Source organism: Melopsittacus undulatus, chromosome 7, assembly GCF_012275295.1.
Source record: "Melopsittacus undulatus isolate bMelUnd1 chromosome 7, bMelUnd1.mat.Z, whole genome shotgun sequence".
NCBI lineage: Eukaryota > Metazoa > Chordata > Aves > Psittaciformes > Psittaculidae > Melopsittacus > Melopsittacus undulatus.
This window is the reverse complement of record NC_047533.1, coordinates 41,094,757-41,105,771: the sequence shown is the minus strand read 5'-3', so window position 1 is coordinate 41,105,771 and position 11,015 is coordinate 41,094,757. Positions and strand designations below refer to the sequence as shown.

General features: G+C 36.9%; 1 long non-coding RNA gene across 1 annotated transcript in view; it reads right to left on the bottom strand.

Moving 5' to 3' along the window:
- Positions 1-1,158: 1,158 nt before the first annotated feature.
- LOC115945914 (uncharacterized) overlaps positions 1,159-11,015 on the bottom strand; it is a 30,811-nt gene continuing 20,954 nt past the window's right edge. The window contains exons 2-4 of the long non-coding RNA XR_004080102.2: positions 8,324-8,438; positions 3,836-3,903; positions 1,159-1,604 (exon numbers count right to left, since the gene is read on the bottom strand). This is a non-coding gene — a long non-coding RNA (uncharacterized lncRNA). The remainder of the gene's footprint in view (positions 1,605-3,835; positions 3,904-8,323; positions 8,439-11,015) is intronic.

Here is an 11,015-nt window from a genome sequence, read left to right as displayed (position 1 = left end):
AACAAATTTTTGATTACAGATAATGCAGACAGGTGACCAGATATTCATCATGTTGTCCAAAACAACAATGCAGCCCAAAAGCTGCATGAGGTTTGAGAGCAGCATCTGTGGAAGAGTGATCCTCTTCTACAGAAATTAAAAAAAACCCAAACAAACTGAACCAAACAACTTTTCATTTCTGGGGAGAAATGCAAACAGTGAGAAAAATTGACAGAGGTATACACTTGGTTAAGGGGGACTGATCTATTAGGAGTTCTGTAATACCTGGAGCAGGAGCTATCCATGAGCATATCTCGGCATAATATGATCTCTGTTGTGGACACATGATATTCTGTTCTCTATTAAAACTTGACTAGAGCTGAGATTTCACCCTCACTTGACAGTAAAAGATGAGGAAAAAAAAAGACTATGGCTTAACACCCCCAGGTATTCTCAGATACTCAGAGAATAAGCCCAGAGTTGCACATGAAAACAAAGTAAGGCAGAGACAGGAGATCAAGCATTTGCTTTGTCTTCAATTTCTGTGGAATGGAGTCTTTAAAGTAAGATTCCTCACTTCCATTCTTAGAAGAGCAGGAGGAGGAAAGGTAGTGACCATGTCATATGGTTGCAAATGTTCTAAAAAAATACAGCCAGGGCCACACTTCTTTTGTTGGCTAGGCTGCCTACTGGTGGTGCCTAAGGTGATCAGCTTATATCCTTCTCCCTTTTTTAGCCAAGTCTGTTATCATTACAGAAAACAATGCTGAAGATGTAATTTCTAAACATATAATCTAATCACAGAGGCAGATTGTTTCATTTATTCCATTCAGCTACTGCTCTCCTGATAAATTTTCTTTATTACCTACAAAATGAATAGAACTAAACTAGACATACAAAAGGAGTAGTTTCCTGGATGACACTTATCCCAGGCTCTGATGAAGCTTCTTATTTTCCAAAAATACCTCACAGATGAACAGATTCTGTTAAGCTCTTAGCTTAACAGAAAGTATCTAATAAAGGCTGATTTTATTGAATTCATGGCACTTTGGTAGTATAAGTTGATAAAGGGAATCCCACTGGAAACAAAAGTACTTTTAATAAGCACTGTACATATGGAAATATTGCATTTATTGAACTGGAAATAATCAAAATGACAGAGATGTTTGGTATGTTACTGATAAAAATAGTTTTCTCTTATTTTCAAGTTCTCAAACTGAATATGCAAGTGATGATAAACTTGTAAAATCTGTGGATAAGAAGGAGAAATGTTTCTGATAGAATGCCTTTTAAAATTACTATGAGCCTCATATAGTAATAAGCATAGGATCACAATTTGTACAGCAACACAACACCAGTTTTAATTATATTCTAGACACTTTTGCACACAGGGTACTAGTATCCTCCAGTTCTGCTGACTTTTTAAGAATATAAAATAAAAATAAGCCTCACTTTCATTTGTTGCTGTTCTTTATTATAACCATAAGTAAAATTTCTTGTTAAAATAGTTTTTGTTTCTTATAGCCGTGTTGATTCTCCAAAGCCTCTATTGCAGATGGAGTTGCTGGAGAGCCTTCTGTCTCGTCCATTTTTCCCTTGAGCACAGTGTGGTGTCAGCTGTACAACTGTTTAAGAGTTGAAGGCACTTGAGCTGAAGGAAATTCCTTTTTCTTCCTTGTAATTCATGACCATGTTCAGAGGAAAGTTTTCGGTTTTCAGTGAAAGAATTTTACTTACACCATGCCACCAGATCTGACTCTGAAGTAGTTCCTTTGCTTATTCTGCCTTTGGGAAGCTGGTGGCAATAACAATGGGTTGTAAAAAGCCAATTTCCTGCCCTCTGTGCTGTCGCCTGTCTGACTCTGGTCTCTAATGGCAGGCTGTACTACCTCAGGCCCTAGCACACCCCCTCGTTAGTCAAGGCAGTGAAGATCTTCATGTTACAGAGCTACAAGAATATTTATAGTTGCATTTACTAAACAGGTTTTCTGGTAAAGTCTTTGCTGCATTTAGAGAAGAAGGAAAGGGTAGGCAAGTTTTGATTGCCTACAAGTACATATTACCTGCAGATGTTTTCCTGCACTGGGAACATTTCTAATCATAAGGAAAAAGCCGATGAGGATCAATGTGTAGCTGTGAGAGACCTAAAGAGCCATTCTCACCTTCAATTCTGCACCACTTTGTAATGTGACCTTTTCCTCTGTATTACAGAATCTTTAAAATTAGAGACAATTTCTTAATGTTTCAGACAAGTGGGGAAATAATATTCAGAGGGAAAAGCAAGTATGTCTTTAGGCTTTTCTCTGCTGAAAATAGGAAAAGACAGAATTGGGATTTGGAAATGTCAAAAAAGATCTGTTCATACAGGGCTAAAAAAAGAGAAATAGTATAAAATATTGGTTTGGCATTTTAAAGAGCTGCCTGTGCTCTCTTACTGAACATGCCTGAATTCTTTGAAAGTAGGGGTTTGGTTCTGTGAAGTATTTTCTTTTTTTGCTCAATATCACTCCACCCAACAGATACAGAAGACATACATGTGTGTGTGTATATATATAGATACATACATATACACAAGGTATATAGAAGACATACAAGATATACCTTGATGCATTGCCATTATGAAACTACACAAGGGAAATAATCTTACCAATGTATTTTGCATCCCTAAGCATTAGCACCCCAGCTGAAAGCATGGCCAGTCTCACTGTGGTCCATCTTGTGGCCAGCCTTCTTTCTCTTTCTTCCCTCATTTCCTTTCTATTGTGGAAGAACACAATAGAAGCTTCACAAAGAGGAAAGTACTTGTAGCATTTAGGGTGGACCAAACACCAATTCAAGACCAAAGAGGACATTCATATGAATAACAAGATGTAAAAATTATGCTCTTTAAAAATGCCTGTTCTTGTGCTAGATGTACAGTGTAGCAACAGTCTATGCTAATTCTTTTTCCTGAGTAAAATTATTCATTATAAATACTCACAGATAATCTAAAAAGTATTCAAAAAGTAATGAAATGGCAGGCTGCTGGTTTTGATACCGTCTCATCTTCTACCTTTCTCTCCCTTTCCTTTTTTTTTCACTTTATTCACAGGTTAAACCCAGACACCAACCAGTGGAAAATATTTGCCCAGAAGCAATAATAGAAGACATGGACTGAAAGCCTCACTTACTCAGCAGCTTTGATAACTGTTTTTCAAATGCCTTGGTGCAATCTGTTCAAGGTGGTTTGGTTATGTGGAAACACTACAGTTGTCTAGAGGTAGATTACAGCAATAGCTGGCCAAGTTATTTTGCTAAACTACTTACTAGTTTCAAGGTATTTAATTTAAATTTATTTTGGGCATCTCTGTGCTGCAATGCAGAAAACACCAGGGAGAAAAACATATTAATAAACTCTACAGTTATTTTGCTGTTTCTAGAGGCATGCATGAGCACTGAACACATTGACAAGGGGGTCTCCCACAAACCTCTTCTGAGACAAACTTTGGATTTTGGTACCAAGATGATTTGCGCAGACTTTTTCCTAATGTAAGTGTGTGTGTTATTCTCTAATGAAGTGTGAAATCTCACTGACAGTATAAGAAAGTCATGAGGAATCCATCATATGTAATAAAGACAGGGCTTCTGACTGCAAGAATATATCAGTACAACAGCAATATAGGAAGAAGACACAGATGTGATTTGGTACAGAGTCAGAGTAGCTGCAGGGGACTCAGCTATTTAGGTCATGAGAAGAACAAGAATATTGCTCTAGGTAAACAGGACCTTAATCTCTTTCCAGTTAATAACAGAGTTACTTTGATGCACAGGCAATGCTTATGTGGGGAAATCATACATTACAGTCCATCTTACCTACCTGTGTACACTCCCATATATTTTGTTTATTCGCTTGTATACAACTGAATGGTCTCATCGTAGTTGTCACTATGGGAAAGAACATGTGTGTTAATTAGAACAAGCTTTGTAAACCTCAGCTCCTATTGCTGTTGCTGCTGTAAATCAAATATCAAAAATACTGTTTTAAAAGTATTAGTGAGTCAATATTTCAAGTGAATTTAATGAAATCCTTTTTTTTTTTTTAATAACGTATTTTGTCTTTTTCCTGTAAAGAAAGTATATGTCTTTGTAGTTCCCTGGGAGTTCTAGCAAGGATCCTAGGGAAAACTAAGATTGTGTTAAATAAATATCCATTTAGAAGAAACCATAGGGAGCCCAGCAACACATATCATCCAGCACCACAACAGCCATCGTATCACTACCACCATCAGTTAGTGATTCTCACTCCCTAATACTTCAAAACATTTTGATCAGGGTTTTTTTCCTTTTGTTTAAAAATCACCCTAAAACTAAATTGTGTTGCCTTTAAAAACCTTTAAAAATATAAAGAAAATTTTAATAGGAGCTTGGAACACACAATAATACCCAAAACTGTCAATTTTTAAAACTGTTTCATTCAAATAAAAGCTGAAACATTTAGGAATGGAAGTATTAACCAGTTTAAGATCACTTATCTGAAAAAGAAAAGGACTCTGCTTCAGGGTAACAGCTGCTTTTGCTTTGATGTCTACACATTTTTCATAGCTTTGAGAAAGATTTTATTGGTTTTTGCTGTAAAGTTTGGTAGGTGGGCAGACAACAAGTAGCTCTTGGACTGGTGCGGTGTCAGAACCAAGGTATGCTCATCTGCTAATACACAGTAAGCTCATTTTAAAGCACAGGCCAAAGCAATGCCAAAGCTGTGATACAATGTAAGAACAAATGTGGAAAGAAGATGTGAAATAGCCAGAAAATGAACACTGAAGTAATAAAAAATAAATGCTGAAATTTAACTTTTAGTTAAAGACAGAGTAAAACGTGTCTGTGATTTGATAAAAGTACAGCTGCAATAGCACTAAAATGAAAAAAAGGTTCTGTAGCATCTCAGGTTTAGGTTATGCATAGGTTAGCCTGCAAATTAGTTTGTAAAAGTTAAACTTGTAGACTAAACTTAAAAGGCATTTGTTTGATGGATCTAGATACACTGAGAGGCATTGAGAAACCTTTTTCTGAATGTGAGTGCTTTATCAGGCAAACCTATACTGCCCCATGCTGTGCTAGGAAAGCAGATAAGGTCTTTGCCATCTGTTCTGAAGGTCCTGAGTTTAATTCTCCATGGGAGTTAGTACATCATGCTGGTAGGAGGGGAGGAATTCATTTGGGAAATTTTATCTTTCCTTTGGAGAAAAAAAAAACATAATTACATAATATTATTTTAATAAGAAGAGATTTCAACTCACTTCTCTTCATTCTTGGGGCTTCCCAGTGAATTGCAAACTAATGGTTCTTGTAAAAAATAAATGAATATAGCAGACAATCAGATTTATCAAAAGTGCCCTTTTATTTCATTTAGGCTTGAAAGCAATGTATAAAGAGTTCAAAATGTTCAAAAATTTTACATATGTATTACTTTCTAGAACTTAATGATGTCATTATGATTAAGCTCCATTCATACAAAATATATTCTTATGCCTGAAGGACAAAGAGCACATTGGTGACATACAGCAACTATGATATTCTTTAAAATATTTTTTAATTTTATATTTTCCCCAAGTAGCAAACAGATTTTCAAGCAGTTGGTTAAAAGAGCTCTTTACTCCTGTTACTTTCCTTCCAAAAAACAAACAAATGTAGGACACTATATTAATCAAGTCTTTTCTTTCTTATCTTTCCCTACCAAAGACATTTTAAACAGATGATCATAGATGTCAGTCATTTAGGGCTACCACCTGCTGAGTTCTTCAAGTGGGTCATGTGAGGTTTCAGTTAAAGCTGTGCCAAAACCCTGTTTTCTTAATATATTTCTATCTTTATCATTGTTGCACAGACATATCTTTATAAAATACAGATATGTAATAGAGATTTTGCATCCAGCACTGGCTGGATGTTTTAGAGGCCTTTTTATAAAAACGTTCTTCTTTTTCAGTGAAAGTTAAGAGCCAGAAAGCCTGATTAGTATAAAGTGAAGCTGAATCTTTAACAACTGGTTCTCCCTACTCTCCAGTCTTCGATTTTCATGACTTTTGTCTGTGGCATATGACCCTGTAAGTGACTCTATCTTGCATATTGATCTTTTCTGACAAGACACCTTCAGAAGAGAGGCAGGAAAGCAATGTGGATGAGTTCTCAAAAGAATGGGAAATGCAGTTGCAAAGCCCTCCAAGTCCAGAGTTACACAGCTGTTTCTTTCAAGCTGGGAATACTGAGATCAAAGGAGCCCTGCACTGTTAAATGGGCTGTCTGGAGAGAGGGAAGGAGACTGTGAGGACAGAGGGATGCAAGTAGGAATTATGAGTCTGCTGTTCTTGCTGACAGGGGCAGATGGGAGACATGGACATAAATCCCAGGGGGTACAATATGAAGCAATTGAAGTGCTTCCCCAGCTCCTGAGAAATGATAAACCACAGGGAATGATAGACAATGAATAGGTATTAGGCTGGTTTAAAGTTCTTTTTTCTTGTAGATACTTCAAATTGGGGTGTTGCTTTGATCCAAGGAGGCTGCCAGGTGCCAGTGGCATAGCTCCTACAGGGACCAGGAGCTAAGCTTAAGTCACCACCAGTTGGAGAGTTGTCACTGGTAGCAGCATATATATATATACATATATCTGCAGCATATATATATATATATATCCACACATATAGCATTGTGTAATAGAGAGGTATTCATCTGGTTTCCTTATACTATATTTTAAACCAAGAAATTCTGTCTATTTTCTAGGGTTCATGTGTGCATAGTGGCTGAAAATTCATCACTTTAACAAGATATTAAAAAGCTTGGAATGACTTATTAAGGTGTGTTTACAATGAAGTAACTTTTTGATATTATTTCTGTTGGTTTGTATAGTAAATAAAGAATAACAGCTTGGTGATTGTAACAGTATTCAGGTTTACTAAGTTATTGTTTACATTAAAAAAAAATAAATGTCCAGATTCTTACTGTTAAAGGCATGAACTGAAATAAAGGACCAATGACCTTATAGTCCAAAAGCAAGACCTTTTCTTGTAATCAGAAATTTGGATAGAAAGACCTTCCAGAAGCCAAGAAACCTCAGTGTTTTGGTTCCCTTCTGGATTTACAGTAATGGGATTTATGATTCTGACTTATTTAAATGCTTTATTTAAATTTTTCCATTTGTGTATTAAAATATGATTAAGAGCCAAATACATTAAAAGTTTCGGTATGTCATAGAGTCATAGAATCATAGAATAGTTAGGGTTGGAAAGGACCTTAAGTCTCTTTGATTTCAAGGCAAATTGAAGGCCTAGAGGCTTTCAAAAATTCATTTAAACACCTAGTTCAGCTCAAAAGCTGAAGCCCAAGTTTCAAACTTGTGACAAAGTTATATATAACAAATTAATGCAAACATTATGGACATGGACCTTTGGATAGTTTCACATCTATAACATTAACTATTTCTTAATGCTGAATATACTTGTTTTTGAGATGACATATATTAGTGCTACTGGGACTTTTTTTTCTAAAAGCATGCCTTTCACTTTATTTCAGTGAATAACGGTAACAATACGATTTGTTTAAGTCAGCAGAATAAGTAACATGATGAACTTAAATATTCATCTTGAATAATTAGGTTTTCAGCCTGTATCATTTCTCTTATGTGCTCTGCCAGTATGGAACTTAATGAATTAAATAAATAGTGATAATTTAATTTGCAATATATATCTATGTAGTATTACTGTAACATGAGATTGAAAAGCTGTGATGTAATTTTCATAACTCAAGATAAAAAAGTTACTTAAATCAGATTGCCAAGCACCTTTACTTACATTGCTTTAATCTGTACAGTTAAGGAAGGCAAGGGATTAGGCAGCACAGGGAAGCTGTGGTGGTGTGGGTAGTGTACCTGTGTGTGCATGTTTGTAGCTACACTCATAGGTGGGTTTATTTACACTTTCATGGCTGATGAGTGTGAAAGCAGGATGTAACTAAACAATACTATAGCTGCCTGAAGATGAGATGAGCAGACTGACTGCACAGTTTGGATGTGGAATGACTTGAAAATTTTCATATTAAAATTTTCATTTAAGTGGCTTTAAATAAGAAAGCAGGTAGTGATAGCAAGAATCTTTGGTGATCTGTTTTCAGGCTGGGTTTTCAGAAGCAGCCACTGTCAGTTACTATCCATAAGTCCAAACTCATCAATTGGCTCCAAGATGGCAAATATTTTTAATTATATTGAACATTTCTGAAACATTCAGGTTGTTTTGTCTGTACACATAAGAAAGCTAGATTAAGAAGCTCAGGAAAGAGATGGTCCTCCTGTAAGTCTGAATGCTTGCATGCTTACCTGGGGTGTATGAAGAGGGTTTACATTCCCCACTCTGCCTTGTAAGAAGAAAGTTTTCCCATCTTCCAGTCAAGTGCGTTAAGTCTGGGGCTGTTAGACATTTCAAAATTGAGGTCTTCTGGGAAAACACATCAGGTCAATAGGAGTAATGATTCTATAGTTGTGTTATAGTATGAATATATATAAAAAATGAGATATATTATCTGTTTCAGTGGACTGATGTCAGACCATTTGTCCTTTTGTTCCCCTACCCATCTTGCATGACCTTTTGAATAATAACAAAAGAATATTGGTAGTCCTCCAGTTTTCTGATGTTGACTCAAGTTATTAAAAAGTCTCAGAAAATAAAACCAATCAATCAGTTGAAACCCTTTCAGAAAATCTTTAGGGAGTCCTGCATGGCAATTTAAAAATATTTAACTCTACATAGCATATATTTTTTGACATACTGTGTAATTACTGGTCCACTTTGAAGAAGTTCATTCTCACTGTAAAATGGGCTATCCAATCTCTCTTTCCAGATAGAAAACATCAATGCTCCACATAAGCCTTTTATCCACATGTGCTATTAAACATTTTATTTTTGCTTTAGTCACTGCCAAATATGCATACTTTCTCGATTTTCTCAGTTTTCTCTATCAATTTTATCTAGGTTAATAATTTTAGTTTATGAGGTTTATTTATCTTTCTCCTAAATGTAGTACTTTTCTAAATCACAGTGCAGCATCTTTGTGTAGAAGTATGGGAACTGCCTGATAACCTGGTGGTTGCAATACCCTCCTGGAAGAGTGGGGCCCTCTTCTGAATCAGACTGACCAAGCACGTGATCTGCAGGTAACTTTCAGCTATCAGATATAGCCACTCTTCTAGCTACAGCAGTTTCTGGATGCACTGGTGTCATGATTTAAAACCCCACCTCAGTCTCCCGCAGTACCACACACCCCTTTTCCCCCCCACCTCCCCACTCCTGGAGAGATGGGGAGGAGAACCGAAGGAATATAACTCCCACGGGTTGAGATAAAAACCAATCTAGTAATTAAGGTATAACACAAATCACTACTGCTACCACTAATAAAAACAATGATAGAGGAAATAAACTAGGAGAGAGAATACAATACCACCCGCCGGAACGAGCCCAACCCGGAAGAGAGCTAACTCCCCCCCTTCCGGCCAACTTCCAGTTACCTCCCCGAGCATGACGTGCTGTGGTATGGAATACATCTTTGGCTAGCCTAGGTCAGATGTCCTGTCTCTCCTTCCTCCTGGCTTCCCCTCCTCCCTGGCAGAGCATGAGCTCAGAAAAGGCCTTGGACAAAACCAAACATTTGAGCAGTAACTCAAAACATACTTGCTATCAGCAACCGTTCTCAGCCCAAAAGTCAAAACACAGCACTGCACCAGCTACCAAGAAGGAGAAAAAATGATTGCTACTGCTGAACCCATGACAACTGGTTAGCCATCTCTCCAGTTAATCTCTGCCTAAGTCCCAGCATACAATGCAGAAGGCCAAAACAGAATGCATTTGGCTGGCAAATCACTTTGATATTAGGACTGGAAACCTACCTAGAAGATTAACCTTCCTCCCTGTTGACAGTCACTTGCAAGATGTTGCTTAACACCAATACTTACACATTTCATTTTGCAGAGTTGAGGCTTTGTCTTCCTAAATTGTCTCCTGCAGTTTGCTTTCCCTCTCAATCATGTGCCTTTTCATGCAGTGACCCCAATATATTTAGAGTTAACTTCCTTTGTGCTATTCTGTTCTATACAGTGGGTCAATGAGGAGTTTTGAATTTACTGGAAATAGTGCACACATTTCAACATGACATTTACAGGAAAGGATGGTCAGCACATTTAGGCCTTCATCCATGCTGAAACCAAAGAGAGGAAACGATATGACATCCATGATTTCCTTGTGAGCTCTGGTACTATCAATTACTGCTCAGATGAAATATGTCCTGGTGTCAGCCTCTTAATCCAAATCATGTTATTGTTCTCTGGTTTATGGCAACAAAATAAAACCGAGACAGGAAGTACCCAAGATAATAGTGGTATGAGTGCATATCATACTATATCAAAGAAGAGTCTTCGTTGAACATGCAGAATGAACAGTAATTTTGGTGGTTTTCTAGAAACAGGCATCGATAGCATATGATAAAGCTAGAGACAGTGTTTCATTTGGTGGGATCAGTAAGTGCTTTGCCATGGAAGAAAGGAGACAGCAAATGAATGAATTTTATGGTACAGCTGGCTTTAAGTAATAACTGTGTACTTTATTAGTTTGTGCCATGTGGCTCCTTTCTGGAACTTTCTTCAGATGCTCCAGAGAGCTGCATTCTCAAGTATCCTCACATATTAATGACAGTTTGTATTGATATGGGGTGGAGCAGGTAGAGGACAGGACTCCACCCAGGGCTTGTGATAGTCTGCATTATATGGAAGGAAGAAGTCCAGAAAAAGATAGTTGTTGGATATGAAATAGAAGTCATCAAAAGAAACTCGATTCAGTAAGGTTTTACATATTTACAGTTACAGACCTAATTGGAAAAAAACACATAACACACTAACTTGCCCTTTCAGTTATAGAGCTGTATTTTGGAAGTTGTCTAAACATATACTTCTGCCAGGAAAAAAAAAAAAGCTTAAATCTATCATGTACTGTTGTGCTGTTGTATTTTCAGCTTTTATGTTA